Raw genomic sequence first — 21861 nt, 5'->3', positions numbered from 1 at the left:
AACTGCCTCCCAAAATTTTAAAGAAAGAAAAACTTATATACATACACACCAAAATAAGGGTAAACACGATGAAAGGATGGAATATGACTTTAAAGATGAAAATTTTAAAAGATTCTAAAAAAGGAATTGATAAGATAAGAAGTTGGTTGAAAAAAGAGGAAAGAATGTGATCATGCTGGAGATTAGAACAAAGCCAAGTGCTAGATTCAGGGTATATTTTGATCTATTAGAAGAAACTGTATCCCAAAAAGAAAAGAAAGAAAAACTGGAAAGAAAAACCAGTATGTATACAAAAAATAAGGTTAAATACAACGAAGGGATAGAATATAACTATTGTAAGGGCCTACTTAGCCAGAGTGAGCCATTTTGTTGTTTATGTAGTAAACTTAGATTGAACCTGCCCCTTCCCCCAAGAGGAAAGCGCTTAGAAACAGAATTGGTGAAATACGGCCAAATAGCCCCAGATAACGGAGTCCAGATTCAAAGACGTGTCCGGCCAGATGGAAACGTCCAATCAAGGGAAAGCGCACGTATTACCTCCCTACCCACCAAGGACGTGTTTGGCCAGGTGGTCAAGTAAAAGCTCATGTATTACCCTCGAGGGAGCATGAGCCCCCGCCTTTTGGGCACCAGACAAAGGCGCCAATTCTAGCCAAGGTCATAGGCTGAATAAGATGACTATCATGGGGTAGAATGTAATTCAATTGGCCACCTGTGTGTGGCCAGGCTCAACCACATGGGCTTTACTCTATAAAAGTTAGTCTGTGAGACTGGGAGGGGTCGCCTCTTTGCAAGAGACAGCCCTGGCCGGTCAGTTTGATTCTCGATGCTTGGCGCGAAATAAAGCTTTGCTTGACCTTCGCTTTGTATCAGTCTCGTCCTTTTGTCTACGGACCCTTTCAACTATAACAATGAAAATTTTAAAAGATTTTTTAAAAGGTATTGATTAGATAAAATAGTTTAAAAATGTTAAAATAGGAAAGAGTAAAAGTTAAAACGTAGAATAACAAAAAAATTTTTTTTAAATTTAACTTTGCAAGACTAAAGGATCATGGGAAAAAAGCCATGAGTTCTATGTGTTTCATTCCTATATCTCTGGAATTCCACAGTTCTTATTGATCAGTGAGCTTGGTCTTGGCTGGATGGTCTTGCTAATCTTCTGGTGGAGAGGCCTGTTGCTGTGATTCTCAGATGTCCTTGCTGGAGGCAGAATTGTACTGCCCTTGCCGGGGACCGGGCTAAGTAATCTGCAGTTTCGGTCTTGGGAACTTTTGTTCCCTGAGCGCTTTCCGTACTGCTTTGGAGGACGGGAATGAAAATGGCGGCCGCCCAGTCTCCTGCCCAGTGGGAGCGAGAGCTCCAGGCCCCGATCCTCAGTGCGCCCTCAGAGAAAAGCTGTCAGTCCCTCCAGTCTCCCTGGTCTTTAGCCACACTCCGAGCTCACCCGGCCTGTGACCGAGCATTTCTGCCTCTGGCCCATGGCCCCGTTTGGAGTCTCCAAACCCAGCAGATTCCTGCTGCCCTGCTCCTCCTGGTGAGTCTCCCCAGACTTGCCACTTGTGGGGTCCCTGCTCGAACAGCAATAGTCCAGCTGTGCCTCGGATCACGGTTTAAGGTAACTGCAGCTGAGAGCCACCTCTTGGCTCCGTCTCTGTAGCTGGCTTCCCCACTCAGCTACCTGGGAGGCCCCTGGTCTTTCTGTGACCCCATAGGTCCTGAGACCACACTGTCCCCACAAGGCTCCACCCCTCGCTAAGCCTCTGGAGTGATGTCCCTCAGTGGAACAGACTTTTGAAAGTTCTGATTTTGTGCTCCGCTGCTCCGTGGCTTCCTGGGACCCGGCTCCTCCCCCCACCCCCACGTCTCTCTTCCCATGACTTCAGAATCACTTCTCTGCACGTCCTACCTTCTGGAAAGTGGTTGATTTTCTGTTCCTAGAATTGCTGCATTTCTTCTCTTTGATCTTCTGTTGTGTTTGTGGATGTTCAGAATGGTTTGATAACTATGTAGCTGGACTCCTGGGACCCAGTGATCTTTAGGTCTCCTACTCCTCTCCCCAAGGCTGAGTCTTATAAAACAGTAAGCTCCTGTTAGGACCAGGGTGCTGGTTGTAACGGTTCTGCTTAATGGAACTTACTCTGCATTGGAGCGCCCTTTGTGACATGCTACCTCACCAGCGTTTGTCAATGTTCCCTGGAGAAAAATGCATATTCTCTAGAGGAGGTTATAAATTGGATAGATATCCATAAGGTTTACCTTCTTGACTATGCTGCCCTGCTTCTCTACATCCTTTTTAAAAAAAATATTTTATTTATTTGATAGAGAGAGAGATCGTGAGTAGGCAGAGCAGCAGGCAGAGAGAGAGGGAAGAAGCAGGCTCCCTGCTGAGCAGAGAGCCCAATATGGGGCTCGATCCCTGAGATCATGACCTGAGCTGAAGGTAGAGGCTTTAACCCACTGAGCCACCCGGTACCCCTCTATATCCTTTCTTATTTGAGTTCTCTTCACCTATCTTGTGCTGAAGGTGTCCTTTTAAAGTCTTTATTATTGTTGCTCTGAAACCTATTTTTTGTGTCTTCCATAATTTTTTTTAAATATTTTATTTATTTATTTGACAGATAGAGATCACAAGTAGGCAGAGAGGCAGGCAGAGAGAGAGAGAGAGGAGGAGGCAGGTTCCCTGCTGAGCAGAGAGCCCGATGTGGGGCTCCATCCCAGGACACTGGGACCATGACCTGAGCCGAAGGCAGAGCCTTTAACCCACTGAGCCACCCAGGCGCCCCATGTCTTCCATAATTTTTATTTTATAAATGTAGTTGGTACATTCTTTAGTATGTAACTATGTATAAGTGTTCTAACTTTATTGGATTCATAGCCTTTAACATTCAAGACTGATCTCTTTTGTAATGTTTAGTTTTGGGGTGCTTGAATTCAAAATTATCTCATGTCAAGATCACAAACCCTGATTTTTTATGGTTTCCTCCTGGTGTACCTTACTCTGTTTCTTTTCTTCTCTGAATAATTTTGCTTTGGATGTGTATCTTAACTTTTTTTTTTTAGGATTTTTATTTATTTGACAGACAGAGATCACAAGTAGGCAGAGAGGCAGGCAGAAAGAGGAGGAAGCAGGCACCCCGCTGAGCAGAGAGCCCTATGTGGGGCTTGATCCCAGGACCCTGGGATCATGACCTGAGCTAAAGGCAGAGGCTTTAACACACTGAGCCACCCAGGCTCCCCTGTATCTTAACATATTGTTATGTTTTGTTCCACAAGCCAATTTGAAAACATTTTAACATATGACTTAAGCCTATTAATATATATGATATGATTGATACATTTGGTTTTTTTTTAAGATTTTATTTATTTATTTGACACACAGAGATCACAAGTAGGCAGAGAGGCAAGCAGGCTCCCTGCTGAGCAAAGAGCCCAATGTGGGGCTTGATCCCAGGACCCTGAGATCATGACCTGAGCCAAAGGCAGAGGCTTTAACCGACTGAGCCACCCAGGCGCCCCAACACATTTGTTCTTAACTCTGTCATATTTTAATCATTATAATGTGTATTTCTTGTATTTCTCATTTAAAAAATTTCTTGTGCTATCTAAAATGGTTTGAATTTTGTCCAAGCAGTTACCTTAATGCTCGTGTTTCCCCCATTTATTTACTCTAACTTGTTTTCCCCTAGTTTTGCTGTTGTTTTTGGCCATTTGCCCTTGCTCACTGTCTATGTGGTCAGTACATTTATTTTGTTTCCTCTTTCCTTTCCTTTCTGTTCCTATTTTTTTAAAAAGATTTTATTTATTTATTTAACAGACAGAGATCACAAGTAGGCAGAGAGACAGGCAGAGGGAGAGGGAGAAGCAGCCCCCCACTAAGCAGAGACCCCCAATGTGGGGCTTGATTCCAGGAGCCCGAGATCAAGACCCAAGCCGAAGGCAGAGACTTAACCCACTGAGCCACCAGGTACCCCTGTTCCTATTTTTATATGCATTATATTTTTTGTACCAGAATGGAAACATTTAATATTATGCTCCCACTTTGCCCTTGCATTTATTTGAGTCATCGATCTACCATTAAATATATTTAATGTTCACCCAATAAAGTTTCTTTATCTCTTAACTGAATAAATCCATGTTATCATATACTCTGCAAGAAGAGTCCAGTATGTACATATTTAAAACTCTCTCTTCTCTAATCTTGATTCTTGAAGATTTCAGCTTGGCTAGATAGAGAATTCTTGCTTCACTCTTCTATTTCTATTTTTTTCATGCTAATCTAATTTTTTAATATTGCTCTTCAGAAGTCTGATGTTAGGCTTCCTCTATTTATAGAAACCTCTTGGATTATAGATTTAATTATTATTTATATTTTGTTGACTGTTTTTCTTTCTCTTAGGAAATCCAATTATCATATATTGGAATTTCTTTGCCTGCTTTTTATTTAAATCATTTTTATCCAACCCATTTTTCTTCTTTCTTTATCTCCTTTTCACTTTCTTGGTGGGTTCTCTTTCTTCAATTCTCATTACCAAACATTTGTGTTGTAAATTTATTCTCCTTTAGGTGCCTTGTAATGTAGTCTTCATTTCTGTTGTGATTTTTCTTTTTTTCTTGCATTTTTTCCTATGTTCAACCAACTTTCATTTCATTTCTTCCCATTTTTGTGCATGTTTTAGTTTTTTAAATTTATGACTTAATGTGATTTTTTTTTAATCCAAAAATGTTTGTTTGGAAATGTCTCTTGCAACAACATGGATGGAACTGGAGGGTGTTCTACTAAGTAAAATAAGTCAGTCAGAGAAAGACAGTTATCATATAATCTCACTCATATGTGGAATTTAAGAAATAAAACACAGGAGCATAGGGGAGGGGAGGGGAAAATAAAACAAGACAAAATCAGAGAAGGGGACAAACCATAAGAGGCTCTCTTTTTTTTTTTTTAAAGATTTTATTCATATTTGACAGAGAGATCACAAGTACGCAGAGAGGCAGGCAGAGAGAGAGGAGGAGGCAGGCTCCCCGCTGAGCAGAGAGCCTGACGTGGGGCCTGATCCCAGGACCCTGGGATCATGACCTGAGCCGAAGGCAGAGGTCTAACCCACTGAGCCACCCAGGCACCCCCCATAAGAGACTCTTAATCACAGGAAACAAACTGAGGGTTGCTGGATGGGAAAGAGGCCGAGGGATGGGGTAACTGGGTGATGGGCATTAAGGAGGGCACGTGATGTAATGAGCACTGGGTGTTATATAAGACTGATGAATCACTGAACTCTACCGCAAACTAATATGCTATATGTTAATTAATTGAATTTAAATTTAAAAAATCAAAGAAGGGGCGCCTGGGTGGCTCAGTGGGTTAAGCCTCTGCCTTTGGCTCAGGTCATGATCCCAGAGTCCTGGGATTGAGCCCCGCATCAGGGTCCCTGCTCAGCAGGGAGCCTGCTTCCCTCTCTGTCTGTCTCCCTCTCTGCCTCTCTCTACCTACTTGTGATCTCTATCAAATACATAAATAAAATCTTTTTAAAAAAATCAGAAAGAGGGAAAAAATGAAATAAATAAAAGGATCAAAAAGTGAGATTTTCTTAATTATTAAATGCAGCAGATATTTAGCAAGTATGTAATGTTCTTATGTTCACTTTAGTTTATTGGTGCACCTTATCTTTTCCTTCAGTAAATGAGATTCTATGAAGTCTTAAAGTGATAATGTAAAATTTTCTTTAAGTGTTAAAAAAGGAAATTATTGTATGTCATGAATATTTCTTATATGAAAATAATGGTTTAAGTTAAAATGGCACTTTATTCAATATGATTAGGACTAATAGCCACTTCACATTATTGGAAAATAATATAGATATGAAAATAGTACAATCAAAATGGATTTGTTCCTGAGAAACACTACAATTTGAAACTAGATTAACTAGTTTTAAATACTTTTATTTAAATACTTTTAAACTAGTATTTTAATTTTTATTTAAAATACTTTAAACAATACTTTTAAACTAGGTTACACTTTTAGAATATACTTTTTTATATTATTATTTATTTATGCACAAGTGGTTTTAGATTTTCAGAACATAAACTTCGTGTTAATTTTAGCAGATTATTCTCTTCAGTATAAAATTATAGTTATTAATACTCAATAATGTCATGATATAAGTTTGTAGATTTGTTTTTATTAAACTTGCTTTTGAAATGCAGAAAAAAAGGAAACTGTCTCCTTCAGATGAGAGCTGTGTTAAATTTTTCTTCTGCTTTTTCATTTTTGGAAGAATTTTCAACAGCTACAATATTTTGATTTTGTGTTTTCTTGTAGTTGTTTTGTATAAAGTTTATTCAGATATTGTGTGAAGAGATTTGGGATAATTTACACAACTCCTAGTTCAAGACCAACTGCTTCTATCCCTACGTAACAATACAGTGACTTTCATAAATGTCTTTGGGAGAGGGGGTGGGGGTCCACGAGGAAAAATTTCTGTGTCTTCAGATTTTGTCTCTTTCAGTCTCACAGGATTTTGAATCCACTTCTTCATTTTTCTTTTACCATCCAGTCTCCAAAGGGAGCTACTCCCTCTTGTTTTTTTTTTTTTTTTTCCTTTGTGCAGCTACTGCCTTATTTCTAGCTGACCTCCACATTCTGTCTCTGTAGACAGTGCTTTGATCTACCAGGAGCCCTTATCAGTGTTTTCTCACTCAGAGTAGAATTTCTATTTGAGGGGAGGGGAATTTTAGCTGATTCTTAGCCTCTCCGTTCCCATTTTCTTACCTCTAGGTGGATTTCTGGACCTCCTTTCATTCCCTGCAAAGACTTACCTTTGGGAGCTCCTGAAAGGTAGGTCTGCTAGGATTGGCTGTTTATAGTTCTCCTTACAAGTAACTTGAAGTTTGTAGTGTTCTCTCTTCTATTCGGGGAGAAGGTATGGTTTTATTGCTGTGTGCGTATATTTTAATATGTTGGAAAATTCAGATCTAAGTGATTATTACTATCCTCAGGTTTTAAATCACTACCCAAATTATGAGACATTTAAAAATTACATAGTGCTTTGGAAAATTAGTGTGCTTTCCGTTTTATTTAATAGTGTCAAATTTTCTCGCATTGGTAGTGTAGCAACTTTTCTGTCCACAAGCATGTGAATGTTTGTGTTTCCTTACAAAACTACAAAAGAATGTCTGGTCTACCCTCCTTAAAATCTGATTCTGTGGGAAACCACACACATCTGATTACATGAAAACTAGAGACTTCCAGTTTCTGAGATCAAAGACTTGGAGTTTCCTTTAAGTACATTTCTCCACCTCTACTGCTTCAACTTGCTAAAATAGATGCTGTTTCTGCAATTATAAATCTTTAACATTGTAACTACTACAGAATTAGAATAATCTTTTCAATCAGCCCCTGGTTGTGTACTATTTTAAAGTATTCCACATTTGTTATTGATCAGGCGTTGCTTGTAACTGTTTTCTCCTGGCCATCACAAAATGCAGAGAAATCCTCTGATAGTGCAAGCCCGCGTGCCCAATCAAGTGAGTGTCCAGAAAGGGAAACTGAGGACGCAACCCCCTGGGCCCTCGGTTATCTCAGCTTCTGGGGGGAAAAGGAGAATTCCCAAATTTCTTTTGAATGGAAGCCAAATGTAGCCTTTTGGTCCCACTGGGAATCGAACCCAGGACTTTCTGTGTGTAAGGCAGATGTGCTAACCACTACACCATGGGACCTGAGGGCAATGGAAGTTTCAAAGAGCTCTTATTAGAATCAAGGTGAGAAAAGAAGACCAAAATTAGATCTAGATTCTAATTATGACTGAGAATTAACTCCTGTCAACTTGGCCCAGGGGGGACATGTAGGACAAATGTGCTATCTGCATCTCACATACACAAGCTTGAAAGTCTTTTTTTTTTTTTTTAAGATTTTATTCATTTATTTGACAGAGAGAGAGAGATCACAAGCAGGCAGAGAGAGAAGGGAAACAAGCAGCTTAACCCACTGAGCCACCAGGCGCCCCCACAAGCTTGAAATTCTTAATGAGTACTGTGACTTCTGCATTTCCACTCTCCTGGAACACTTAATCTGGCCAACATTTATTGTTTTTCTACCCATATTTATTGAGAGCTTACTATACACCAGATACTTTTCAAGGTTCTGGGATACAGCAGTACATACAAAGGTTACCAAAACTAAAACAAAACAAAAAAGAAAAAGAAATCCCTTCTTGAGATGACATTGTGGTACTAGCCACTAAAAAAGTACATTTCTATTTTCTGGAAACTATCCTTGAATTTAACAACAGTCCACATTAACTCCTCCTTTGCCCCTTGTCCTGAAACTACTGTGCATTTCAATTCACAAGATTGAAAAATGCATTCATTAAGATCACTGTCAAGCCCATCATAAATATCTAGTATTACTATGAAATTAGTTTAGAACTTGCAGACCTCTTGAAAGAGTCCCGAGTTTGTCTATATGCCTTGCCTTAACTAACAGAAAGTTAGCGGCCTTGGCATAGCCAAATGTGCATTTGGGCTTGTTTCTTTGGGATCCCGCAGGCCAAAGGACATGCCTTAGCCAGTCTGCTAACTCCGTGAGGAGGAGGAGGAGACTCACATGGAACAGAGTCCACTCTCCCCCTCCCCGACTCTGAGTCTTCATCAACTGATCCTCAGAAGCTTCAGCAAGCCCAGGTGAGATCAGATCTAGCCGCCTGAGTCCAGCCTATATCAAGTGACCCAGAGCCAACAGTCGTCTCTTGGGAATAGATAACTATGTTTTACGTTGGTGATACTCCGGGAGATTTCTTATGCAGTAATAGCGGATTGACACAGAAGTAGACAGAATTAGATTGTCCACTCTGAGATGAAGGCACAGCCATTACACATCATGTGTCCACACCTGTTCAGCCACGAGCCAATGAGTGATAGATACACTCTCTGTCTCTGTGGGAAATTTCCACTTAGCGTTGAACCAGTATATTCAGTTAATTCTCCGATGGTCTCAGATAGAAACTTTTATTTACCTCTAGGATATATATTAAAATATGCATACCAAAATGAGACAAAGCTATAAAAGAAAACTTAGCACAACATCTCTCTTAAACATGGGCACAAAAATCCTTAAAAATATTGGCAAATCAAACTCAGAAATATTTAAAAGGATAATACTTTATTACTACATGAAATTTATCCCAGCCTGTTTTAACATTCAAAAATCAATCAGGGAAATTCACCACATTTTTGTAATTCACCATATTAATAGGCTAACTAAATACAAAAAAAAAAAAACCAATATGATCATATCAATAGAGGCAGACAAAGCATTTAGTAAAATTCCACATCCATTCATGATAAAAATTCACAGCAAACTAGGGATAGAAGGGAGCTTTGCTTACCTAATCAAATAAAGGCTTTCTACCAAAAAAAAAAAAAAAAAAAAAAAAGTACAAACAACATCATACTTAATGGTGAAAGACTGAATGCTTCCTTCTAAGATTTAAATCAAGGCAAAAATGTCCTCTTTCTCACTTTTCCTGATCAAGGAAAGACTTAGAGGTCTTAGCTACTACATTAAAACAAAATGTGCAGATTGAGACAGAAGAAATAAAGCCATCTTTATTCACAAATAATGTGATTTTTTTATGTAGGAAATCCCCTACAACCTGAGTAGACATTTTTCCAAAGAAGACATATAGATGGCCAACAGACAGATGAAAAGATGCCTAACATCATTAGTCATCAGGGAAATGGAAATCAAAACCATAGCGAGATATTATCACCTCACACCAGTCAGAATGGCTAGTATCCAAAAGATAAGAAATAACAAGTGTTGGTGAGAATGTGAAGGAAAGAGAGCCCTCGTGCACCATTGGTGGGAATTTAAATCAGTGCTGCCACTGTGGCAAACAGTATGACAGTTCCTGAACAAATTAAAAATAGAACTACCCTATGATCCAGTAATCCCACTGCTACCTAGTTACCCAAATGAATGAACACACTAATTTGAAAAGATACATGCACCCCTATGTTTATTGTGGCTCATTTACAATAGCTAGGATATGGAAACAACCCACGTGTCCGTTGATAGATGAATGGATAAAGAAGATATTACACACACACACACACACACACACACACACACACACACACTAGAGCATTACTCGGTCATGAAAATGAGTGAAATACCACCATTTGCAACATGGATGGACCCAGAGGGTATTACGATAAGCGAAATAACTCAGATGGACCTTGCTGAATTCTTACCTTGTTTTTTTTTTTTTTTCCTTTTTCATGCCTTCACCTGACACACTGTTTTAAAATAGTGGCAAGCATTTTTCTTTTTTGTAAAATAATGGTTTTTTTGTACAATAACAGTAGCCAGAGACATGACGGAGTCCTTACAGGTACATCTCGTGTTCCAAAACATGCTTTGTTTCAGACATCCTGTATTACAAAAATTAAGTTAAATTGTGGAGAGGGGTGAGTCAGCAGGACACTTTGCACTGGAAGAGGAAAGTTAGTCTTATAGAGTGAAAATCCAGGAAAGACTGCAGAGGCTTTAATCAACGTGCTGGAATAACAACTTCCAAAGCGGAGGCCACCTGAACTTCAGATGCTGTCATGAGAAAGATGAATTCTGGAAGAACAGGGTTGCCTGTGGAGTCTCAACAGAGGCCCAGACCAAGAACACCCCTAATCTCATAGAGTTCCCACATCCCCAAAAGGATAGCATAATTTGTAAAAATGTACAACAGAAGAAACTACAGTGCCTTATTTCAGTATTCCAATTTGTTTAGAAAGGAAGGACAAATTGAAAAGGAGGATGGAATGTTTGTAAAACATCACTGAATTTCAAATAGTTAAAATACACTCATACCTACACCTCCTGCCAATCTTTTCCCATTGGGTCACTCCAATAATATTCAGAATGAACATAATTTATCAAAGGCTTTACCTCCTTGTTCAAATTACTTGCTTTTTGTATAGAATAATATTAGGATCTCTTGAACAGCTGCATTTTCCCTTTATGTGTTTCCTTTATGTAGGAATTCTTTCTCTTGTGTATTTTTATTAGAAGCAGTTTCTCTACTTACTATAATCGTTATTATAACTTGAGTACTTAATTTCAGTCAGTCAAGGCAATTCTGTTCAAGTGAGACCTATAGTTTAAGAAACTTCCGAAAAAAAATTAAATATAACTACTTTCAGGGTAGGCTGGAATGTTGAAAGTTTCTATTGAGGGTTCTTATTTATTTTTTTCTGTGCATCCAAAAATTGTAGATGTTATTCACCAGCTGTAAATATTTGAATGTCTTTGGTGCCTACTCTATGCAGAAATGCAGTGAGGGAAGGTTACTAATGCAATTGGCTTGGCTTCTCTGTCTGCAGTAGAATTTTAGAGATAAACACATAGGGTAGAACACTATGATATTGAATTAACTTACCATATTAAAAAACACATTTTCTCCCACACATGTCAGACTCCACTGAAAATAGGCTAATTCTTTCCTCTGGTACAATTTTTTGCATGCTAGATTAATTTCTTGGTTAATTTCTTGAATGATAGCTGGAATGATATAGGTGCTATCATTTTGCAGCATTTGATCTGTTTAAATTAATAGAATACCAACAAAATAAATAAGTCTACTTAGGAGTTACCATTAGGAATTAAAAACTGTCAGTCTTAATTAAGGATTTCTCCACATTCTCAGGAATATGAGAGACGAAATTCAAGTGGAAGTACAGAGATCAAGCAACTGCAAAATAGTATTTTGCAAGCTCAGAAGTAGACAAACACGAAAGTATAAACACAAGCAAAAAGACCTTCACAGAACCACATCCATTCTATTGCACGTAAAAATGGTCTAAAGGGTAACACAGATTGGGTTTGTTTTTTTTTTTTAAAGATTTTATTTGTTTATTTGACAGACAGAGCTCACAAGTGGTGGGTGGGGAAGAGCAGGCTCCCCGCTGAGCAGAGAGTCTGATGCAAGGCTCTATCCCAGGACACTGGGATCCTGACCGGAGCCAAAGGCAGAGGCTTTAACCCACTGAGCCACCCAGGTGCCCCACACAGATTGTTTTTTGTTATGAAAGAAATAAATGAACCTAAAAAGTCAACCCAAACTTTCCAGATTCAAGAACTGATTGGCTTGCTCTTGTCCTTTTAAAAAAGATCTTTCTTCCTAAATAATTTTGAGCGATCAGGCAATGACTTGGAGAGGAACTGCCTGAACTGTTCCCTCATCTCTCCCGATGCCGACCCCAATGAACAGTGGGATGTCAGGTTCACACACAAGACAAAGCCTCTCTTAACCCCCAAATCCACTAGTTTCTTGTTGTACAGGGAGACGAGCACTTGACTTGACCTGCGTCAAAATCATTTACATTTATCTACATATGAGGCAGAGAGCGAGGTGGTGGGATTTCCTGGTTATTATGTTTGTATTCATAGGCTGATACTATGTTTGCGAGTGGTCAACTGCACTCTTCCTACGGATTTATGCAAGCAGCCAGGTAACAGGGAGCAGTGCTGAGACTCCCTGTGGGTCGGGGTAATCAGATTTGTCTTGTCCCTCTCTTGCTTTGTTTGACTCTGGACCTTCCTGATTTTAAGCCTCAACCCTTGGTTTCTTGATTAGTCACTTTGCTCTGTTTCTCTCGGGTCACTCTTTTCCATTTTATTAGCACTTTTTTCCCTCAGGAAGGGCTGCAAATTTCTCAGCTTAGCTTCATCTTTGCAGGACTCGGACTGGAAGTCGCCCTTACCTATCTTTTGGGCTCTTTCCAACCGCCTGCCCCCTTCAGCAACACTGGCTTGGGGGTCAGGATGGGAGGGGTGATGAAGAGGGTGGAGGGGTAGGGGTGAGGCCTGGTGGAGGGGAGCACCAAGCAGCGATGTCTTAGCAAGGCTGCTCACAAGAAAATGCTGTGTATTTTTTTTTAAAGATTTTATTTATTTGACAGATGGAGATCCCAAGTAGGCAGAAAGGCAGTAGAAAGAGAGGAGGAAGCAGGCTCCCTGCTGAGCAGAGAGCCCGATTCGGGGCTCAATCCCAGGACCCGGGGATCATGACCTGAGCCGAAGGCAGAGGCTTTAACCCACTGAGCCACCCAGGCGCCCCAACGCTGTGTATTTTTGATAGAAGTTTGTGCAACTTTATTATAGATATGTTTGTCTAATTGGTGTGTGTTACAATATATTCCTCCAACGTTTGTCTCAAGGATAGGCGAGATGATCTAAAGGATTTGTCCAGTCCAACCTCTTGGAATGAGAACGTGTGCCTTTTCCAGGTCATTTTCAGTATTTGTTTCTCAGAAAGAAAGGAATCATTACTAGTTTTAATATCAACATCAGGAAAAAGGTGGGAAAATGTAAGGAAGTTAAACATACCAGTGTAGTTTTCCCAGTGTTTTGATATTTTATATAATTTCTCTTTTAAACAACTTTTTTCCAAGTTTGTATTTAAATTCCAGGTAGTTAACAGACAGTATCATATTAGTTTCAGGTGTCAAATTTAAGAAACTCCATGTATTTTTAATGCATTCCCCTTTGCTACAGCAAATCACCAGTCTCAACAAATACAGAAAATGGTCAGTTTTACAAGGGATTAAAAGGCAACCGCTTAGCCACAAAGAGAAGAAAACTGCCTGTGTCAGAGCGCCTGCCTTTTGCCAAGTGATTTCTGGGTCATCCCAGGAAAGCCCCAGGGCAATCCTCATTGCTCTAGCCTGTGCAGTCAAGAAGCCCCATCGTCTCCCTGTTGCAGATTCGAAGCTGAATCCACCTTCTGTGTGGAGTTGTAAAGGCTCTTGGAGGGGAGATGGTCTAGCTGCCCTAGTGCAAGGGGCCCAGGGGCTGAGGAAGTCTCTCTTCCCCACACAGTGTAAAGTGCTGGGCACCTTTCAGGAGACAGTAAGAAAACTCGATCAAAATCCTGAGAATTAAAAAAAACGCTAATAATCCTGAGAATGAATCTGGATGCCCTTCTGTTGGTCAAAAATTCTTGGGAACCACAGCAGCAGAGCAAACAACGAAGTCACCCTCAAATTCTATGCAAGCGAGCCACCTTCCAGCAAGGGCTCTGTGGCTTAGCTGGTCAAAGCGCCTGTCTAGTAAACAGGAGATCCTGGGTTCAACTCCCAGCAGGGCCTTCTAGTGTGAGCTTTTGTAATTTGGCATTGGAGAATTGGAGATAATTTGAAATTTACATCCCTACAGCCCCAGAAGGGGAAGAGACAGCATCAGATGAAGAATCTTACTTAAAAAAATTACAACAGCCAAAAAGAAAAAAAAATCTGTCCCAATAGTACAGCGATAGAAAAACCAAAATATCTGCTGAGAACTGAAAAACTCAGAGAACTAGTTCTACTGTTAGGATTTGAGTACTGGAATGGCCTAAGATAAGTAGGGTTTGCTTCCTTGGTCTTTTACCATTTTAGATCAAATGTCAGACACTCACCACTTAGGTTTTATGTGATATCTGCGACTGTCTTAATTATATTGCCTCCTAGACTCTTTACCAACTAGAACATTGTTTTTCTTGAATGGCTCCTTGAGTGGCTCCTGGAATGGCTCCTTGAATGGCCATTTCCCCCTCCTCCACCCCCAGTTTGCACCAATAACTTTTTGGCCCACTGAATAGTGCATTGAAGCAGAGCCATGGTTCTCAAAGTTTAGTGAGCACATGAATTACCTGATGGTCCATTAAGATGAAAACCTTAGTTCACTACACCTCTGATGGGGCCTGAATGTCAGCCTTTAGACAATCTCCCTGGTGAGTGATATTTATGCTGCGGTTATATGGACCCTCTTCTGTGTGGAAGGGTTAGTGACTTAGTGATCTAGTTTCAGTGGTTGTGATTTTTTTGGGGGGAGAGGTAAAGTTGGCATGTAATATTATATACCTTCTAAGTGCGTATTATAATTAGATATCTGTATGCACAACAGAGCGATCACCACCAGAATGTCCTTTTCCATTCCGTAGTTGTCTTTTCATTTTGATGGGTGGTTTCCTTTGTTGTGCAAAAGCTCTATGGTTTGATGTAGTCCCCTTTGTTTATTTTTGCTTTTGTTTCCCGTGCATTTGGGGTCAGATCCAGGAACACATTGCTGAAACTGATGTCTGGGAACTTACCGCCTATATTTTCTCCCAGGGATTTTATGACTTGAGGACTTACATTCAAGTCTTTAATTCATTTTTAGTTAATTTTTGTGGATGGTGTAAATGTGGTCTAGTTTCATCTTGTGCTTGTGGCTGTCCAGTTTTCCCACCACCTCAATAGTTGTGGTTCTGAGTTCTATTCTTTTATAGGCTTATGGCCATTTTCCACACCCGTTAGTAAGCCTGGAGTTGTGTTTACTCATTTGGTTTTTGTCAAATCCAGTTCAAAAGAAATGAAAGAAAAGGACCACGTAAAAATTCTAATATAATTTAGTGTAAATCAAGTAGTGTTATAACTGTTTTCTCCTTTTCATGTGATATGGGACTCTAAGATACACCAGAAATTTTGGAAGGAGGGGTAATATGATTTGTACCTTTTTTTAAAATTAAAGATCTTATTTATTTATTTTACAGAGATCACAAGTAGGCAGAGAGGCAGGGAAGGAAAAAGGGGGAAGCAGGCTCCCCACTGAGCAGAGAGGCAGTGGGGCTTGATCCCAGGGCCCTGAGATCATGACCTGACCAACCCACTGAGCCACCCAGGCACCCCATATGATTTGTATCTTAAAGAGGAGAGGATAAAAAAGAAGAATTAACAGCAAAGCACACAAAATTCCTTTAAAAAATGCTTGAGGCAATTAGAAATAAAAGTATAAACCTGAAAACACTTAGTGCATTTATTAGTTAGATAACTCTAAAACATAATAGACCTGGAAAAATACTTTGAACCCTGAGACCTGAGACTTTCTTATTTATGTGCTCTGTTTTTTCGACATTCCAAGAAATACTTTTCAAGTATTTGTCATATGCCCTAAATGCTCTCCGCCCTACTCATGGTGCACAACATCTCTCAAACAATGGGTTTCATTTCAGTTAGTTTCTTGCTTCTCCCCATAGTTGTGTAACAGGTTGATTTCTCCTTTTGTGGGCCATCTGGGAGGAATGTTATCTGTCAGAAGACTAATATTATAGCTCTCTTGTCGTGGGATGCTGGCTACTGTAAGAAATCAGGGTGATAAACAGTGATATGAAACACTGCTGGGAGAGGTGAGTGCTTAAATATAGTAACTGGAGAATGTTTGTTCTCTACAAATTGATCCCAAATGGGATCTGGAAATTCACCGATACGTCTTTATGAAAGTATCTTGTCTTTAACTGAAATCCTATTTCTCCACTGACTAAAGTGAATGTATCCACATCATTCCTAGGTCCCATGACATCTCCCCAACCCATGACCAACCATGCTGCCCCTAATGCCAGATCCCCTGCTTCTCTCCACCTTTCCCCCACTGATGTATTTCTTTTCATCTATCCAATCTCAGATCAGTGATCACTTCTTTTGAAAGCCTTTCCTAATCACTAGGAGTTGGAAAATTGCCCCGTTCCTATGCTTCTGTGAAAATGCATGAGTATTTATCTCTGTGGTTTCTTTTGGCAATTTTAAAATCATTACCCTATTTTGTTCAATCATATTATAATAATCAGCGCATGTGCCCTTTACTACCCGAGCCTGTCCAATTTTTTAGGACATCTGGTACCTCCAGAGCCTAGGTCAGCATTGGGCACATTGTGGGCTACTCATTAATTCTTTTAAAGTAAATGCTTAGCAACTTACTGAAAAATGAACTATTATTTATGCTGTTGAGTTGATACCAGAAGAAAAAAATAAGACTGGCGATCTTGTCATCTAGGAAATACTGCTTCTCTTCTGTTTCCTGTAACATTGCGACCAGACCAGTTTTGGGTGAAGAAAGAGTGTTTTCCACGTTGCCATTTGCAGGAGGCGAGGGTACAACCACAGAGGATTTGAGGAAAGGTCATTCGGCAGTGAGCACCTTCCAAACCCCTCATGGAAACGCTGGGGAAGAATGACAGTTTAAATGAAGAGAAAAATAAAAAGTAGGCAAGGGCACCATCTGTTAAGCAAATTGACACTGATCCCTGAGCCCTGGCGTTGCAGAGCCCTGGGAGGGACACGGAGTCATCATGACACCTCTTTGTCACCTCCCCCGCCCCAAGCCATCCCCCATAAGCTGGGCACAGCCCCCCACCCCCAACCGGGCAGAGATCCCCAGACCAGCTGGGCCCTCACGGAAGTTTGGGGGCATCTCCAGCTGGCTGTGGTGGCTCCTGCTTCTCAAGGTTAGAAGAGAAGTGGACACCGCAGCCCTGAGAGCCTCAGGTGACCCTGCCTGGAGTCTGGGAAGGAATCTGGACTCTGGTTTCCAGTTACCTTTGGTGGTAGTTACAGCGTTTCTGTGTTATTATTTTAACAAAAAGTGTAAGGGGAAATAAATACACCGTGAGTGAAGATACACTAAAAGAAAAATCACTCGAAATTACTAGGTTTGGGAGCACCCAGGAGACGCAGGTAAAAATGCCTGCATGCGCGGAGAAGGAGGCTTCAAGGGGGGTTTCCGTAGTGTAGTGGTTATCACGTTCGCCTAACACGCGAAAGGTCCCCGGTTCGAAACCGGGCGGGAACAACAATTCCTCGGAGTTTTCTTTCACTTTTGAGGAAATGCCATCTTATAAGTGCCTAACTCTTTGTGACACCCCCACCCCGGGTTGGCCCAACATGAAAAAACACGGGGTTTCCAAGTTATCCGGATTCCAGCAATGCTGAGACTTACACCCTTACCTGCGGGGCGGGGCGCACCTTGGAGCCCCCGACCTCTGAGAATAGGCCCTTCCTCGAAATCCACCCGGTTACCATTAAAATCCTTTCTTCTCATGGATTGCACTTTATGTCGTCTGGAATCAAGAACTTTTCCAGCATATCTGTTAGAATATTTTCTTCCAGGCTGTGGCTAGTGTCTCCTCTCTTAAATCAGCCTTCTGATGAAATATGTGTCTACCTCGGCTCAGGTGTTTCCAATCTAATAACCTTATAAAATGAACATCAATACACAGTTTACAGAAAAAGAAATAAAATGTCTTTTATAGATTTGACCAGATACTTGACTTACTCATTATCAGAGAAATGCAAATAATTAAACTATGGAGGATCCCTTTCCACTACCAGACTGGCAGAAGGAAAGCTTTGGCTGCATTGTCTGTTAGGGAGGATTCATTCATTCAGTAAACGTCTGCGGATGGATCGCCTGCTTTGTCCCCGGCCCTCACCAGACCCGCCGCACACCTGGATCCAGGCTCAGAGTCATGACAGACTCATGTTTCACTGACGGCTCCAACCCAAATGCTCCTGCTCTCAAGGACGCCCCGTTCTAAAATAAGTTCCTCTCAGCAGTCAAACACAAGTCAACCGACCCTGGGCATATGAATTGGGGAGACACTGAAGCCATGTGAAATGTTTGCATTTATACACAAAGAGAGGTCAGGTTTAGGTTCGGGTCAATAAAGCACTTTACTTCCAAGAAGGCCCAGAAGGACGTTTGGGAGTCCAGTGGAGCTGAGGACAATCTGTGGACTAGCCAGCATATTTTCGGATGAGAAGGACGCCTGACCTCACTTACTAAATGCCAGAAGAACTGGCCACATTGTGACGACAACCAGAAATGTGTGCACAAAAAATTTCCACAATACCCCTTCGTGCTCGCTTGCAACTTCTAGGCGTAACTTACCACGAAAAATGGGGGCAATGAAATGCTTTCTAGCAAGTAAGTATGAATAAAACGAGTATCTTGGAAAGTTCAGAAGTTGGAAAGGCTACTTCCAGGCAGAAAATATTTTTTTAAAATATTTGTTTATTTGACAGACAGAGATGATAAGTAGACAGAGACAGAGGGGGAAACAGGCTCCCTGCTGAGTAGAGAGCCCCATCTGGGGCTTGGTTCCTGGACCCTGAGATCATGACCTGAGCCAAAGGCAGAGGCTTAACCCACTGAGCCACCCAGGTACCCCCAGGCAGAAAGTGTTTGTAAAGACTGAGAATGGTTAAGTTGAAGGGAAAGATTTTTGGCGAAACAATTGATTGTAAAATAATAGAACGACTAACATCCTGGACAAGATAGGTTCCCCAATTAAAGAATGAAGGAACTCCAGAGATTTTTTTTTTTTTTTTTTTAAGTTACGTGAAATCTGGTTGATTTCTTGTGTGCAAGCAAGCTCTCTGGCCAAGGTGGGTGGGGCTGGAACTCAGGAAGTCCGTGATCAGAGTCGCTTGTACTCCCCACTGAGCCAGTAGGGCACCCTGATAGCAGCAATGGTTTAGAAGGAACCTCAAGTGTTAGCCTTGGGAAGCATAAGAAAATCCGGTAGGCAGCCCTGAAGTCAGAAGGATCCGAAAACCAAGGCAAGATGGCCATGGCCAGTACGGGGCTCGAACCCGCGACCTTGGCGTTATTAGCACCACGCTCTAACCAGCTGAGCTAACCGGCCCACCCATTGCCAGCTGTTCCCCTCCAAATTTTAAAGCCCTATGTCCTGCAGCAGCTCTTCGTGGAAAACTAGACATTTTCTTCCTTTTCTCATTCCACCCAACCTCACATGAACAAAAACACTGAAAGAAAAAAGTCCCATCTGCAAGCACAAATAAACCTCACGAGGAAATTTCGTCTTTCTCAAATCCTGCCGTTTGATCAAAATCTCAGCAAATCTTTCCCCACTGCCCCCACCCCCAACCACCGAAAAGCTAATCTTAAAATCCACATGGAAATGCAAAAGACCGAGGAAAGGAAACATAATTTTGAAAAAAGAAAGAAAGAAAGAAAGAAAGAAAGAAAGAAAGAAAGAAAGAAAGAAAGAAAAGGAAAGAAAGAAAAAGAAAGAAAGAGAGAGAGAAAGAAAGAAAGAAAGAAAGAAAGAAAGAAAGAAAGAAAGAAAAGGACCCAAGTTGGAGGATATATCATTCTTGATTTGAACACCCTCTACGATGACGCAGTAACCAAGAGTGGAAGAGTGGCCAACAGGGCAGCCGTACAAATCCACGGAACAGAGCAGAGTGGAGAAGTCACGCCACCCACATATGGCCAAGGACAGTCTCTTCAGCAAGGAATTCGGGGACAATGGCTACCCACATGAGAAAGCCTCCCTGGTCATTAGGAAAATGCAAGTGAAAATCCCAGGGAGATACCATTTCGTGCTCACAGGTATGGGAGGGAGCTCTGGGCCCTGCTGAGGTTTGGAAAGGTGACTCCAGTCCCCATTGGAAAGGTCACTAGTGAGCTGTGGTGGGCCTTTTGGTTTTAGGACATTGGCCCTCCTGATGTTGTAACATCATAGTGGGATATTGCAGATAGGGGAAACAGCCTTCTCCCTGCATCTCACGTAGGCCATGTGACATCCCTAGACACACTGGGCTTGACTCATGGGCACCGAGTCCAGTCCTGGACAATCTGACAGTCTCCTCCCCATTTCAGTCCTCACTCTGCCTGGCACACAAGTGGGCACATCCCCCCCCCCCCTTAGTCCTCACTTCTATGGGTCCTGCCCCGCTCTGCCCCGCCCAGAATGGGCACTTTCCAGTGCTACCTACACGGATTTACTTATACTTTCCTACGGAAGGCGAGCACCTGAGATTCCTTCTAAACCATTGCTGTTATCTGGGTACCTTACTGGCTCAGTGGGTAGCGCAAGCGACTCTGATCACGGGCTTCCTGAGTTCCAGCCCCACCCACCTTGGCCAGAGAGCTTGCTTTCACACAAGAGATAAACAAGATTTCACGTAACTTAAAAAATAATTAAAAAAAAAAAAAAAAGTAAGTTTCCGGCGGTCCTGGGACAGCCAGGAAAAGTCTATGCTGTATTAGGAGACAAGCGGCCCAAGGAGGGGTTTCCGTAGTGTAGTGGTTATCACGTTCGCCTAACACGCGAAAGGTCCCCGGTTCGAAACCGGGCGGAAACAGCCATCAGCGGGGAATTTTGTCACTTTGCGGAGGGAATGCCATCCTACGATATCCTAAATGCCTAAGTGTTTGTCCACGCGCCCTACCCCAGGGGACCCCACCTGAGAAAATACGGGTTTTCCAAGTTGCCCTCACCTGCTCCGCCCGCCCGGGCACCTTGGACCCTTGCCTCCAACAGAGGTCCTCTGAGAATTGGACCGTCCTCGAAATCCACCCGGTTAACATTAAAGTAGACCCTTTCTTCTAACCTCTAAGGGTTCTTTATGGCGTCGGGACCGAAGCCCTTTCCCAGCACTCCTGCAGAGTATCTCCTTCCAGCCTGTGGCTAGTGTCTCCGGTCTCCCGACGGCCTTCGGAGATCTGCGTTCTGTCTTTCGGAAAGTCGGAGCATCTCCCTTCCGGCCATGCTTAGGGCACGTCCTGGCCACGATTTACCGGCCTTCCCCGCAGGTTGGAAGGCTCTCCCAGGCCCCTCCAGTCGACTTTCCTGTTTTCCTCCCGCTCCGCCCCGCGCGCAGCACAGCCAGGGGGCCGCAGCCTAGATGAGTCCCTGCGGCCAAGCCAACCAGAAGGCCGCCCAAACGGAAACTAGGGTGATGCCTACCGGGTGCCATGCATTTCCGACATTTGTTCCCCCTTGCCAGCAGTATTTCCCAAAGCCCGCGGTATAGGCTTCGCGTGTGCAGCGGGTGCAGCGGGCGGGCTGGAACCGACCTGGGGGCGCAGGGAAGGCGCGGAGCCCCCGGTGGGCGGAGAGGGTTGCTTACCTCCAGCCTTCTTTCCTTTTTCTCCTGCCCTGCTGGAACCTCGTGCCACCACCTGTATACCTCAGGCACCCGGTCCGCCGCGGGATCCACGCCGTCGAACCTTGCGGAGCAGCACGGCACCCTGCGGCCTGGGCTTTCCGG

At 42.2% G+C, this 21861-nt stretch overlaps 5 non-coding genes across 5 annotated transcripts; 3 read left to right on the top strand and 2 right to left on the bottom strand.

Moving 5' to 3' along the window:
- Nucleotides 1-7637: 7637 nt before the first annotated feature.
- TRNAV-UAC (transfer RNA valine (anticodon UAC)) lies at nucleotides 7638-7710 on the bottom strand. The gene has a single exon. It is a non-coding gene; the product is annotated as a tRNA-Val (tRNA).
- Nucleotides 7711-14062: 6352 nt separating this feature from the next.
- TRNAT-AGU (transfer RNA threonine (anticodon AGU)) lies at nucleotides 14063-14136 on the top strand. The gene has a single exon. It is a non-coding gene; the product is annotated as a tRNA-Thr (tRNA).
- A 3423-nt stretch (nucleotides 14137-17559) lies between these two features.
- Nucleotides 17560-17632, top strand: TRNAV-AAC (transfer RNA valine (anticodon AAC)). Its single transcript has one exon. It is a non-coding gene; the product is annotated as a tRNA-Val (tRNA).
- Nucleotides 17633-19413: 1781 nt separating this feature from the next.
- Nucleotides 19414-19487, bottom strand: TRNAI-AAU (transfer RNA isoleucine (anticodon AAU)). Its single transcript has one exon. It is a non-coding gene; the product is annotated as a tRNA-Ile (tRNA).
- A 1392-nt stretch (nucleotides 19488-20879) lies between these two features.
- TRNAV-AAC (transfer RNA valine (anticodon AAC)) lies at nucleotides 20880-20952 on the top strand. The gene has a single exon. It is a non-coding gene; the product is annotated as a tRNA-Val (tRNA).
- Nucleotides 20953-21861: the final 909 nt, after the last annotated feature.

Source organism: Lutra lutra, chromosome 6, assembly GCF_902655055.1.
Source record: "Lutra lutra chromosome 6, mLutLut1.2, whole genome shotgun sequence".
Taxonomy (NCBI): Eukaryota; Metazoa; Chordata; class Mammalia; order Carnivora; family Mustelidae; genus Lutra; species Lutra lutra.
Note: the sequence above shows the minus strand (reverse complement) of the source record. Positions and strands in the feature narration are given on the sequence as shown.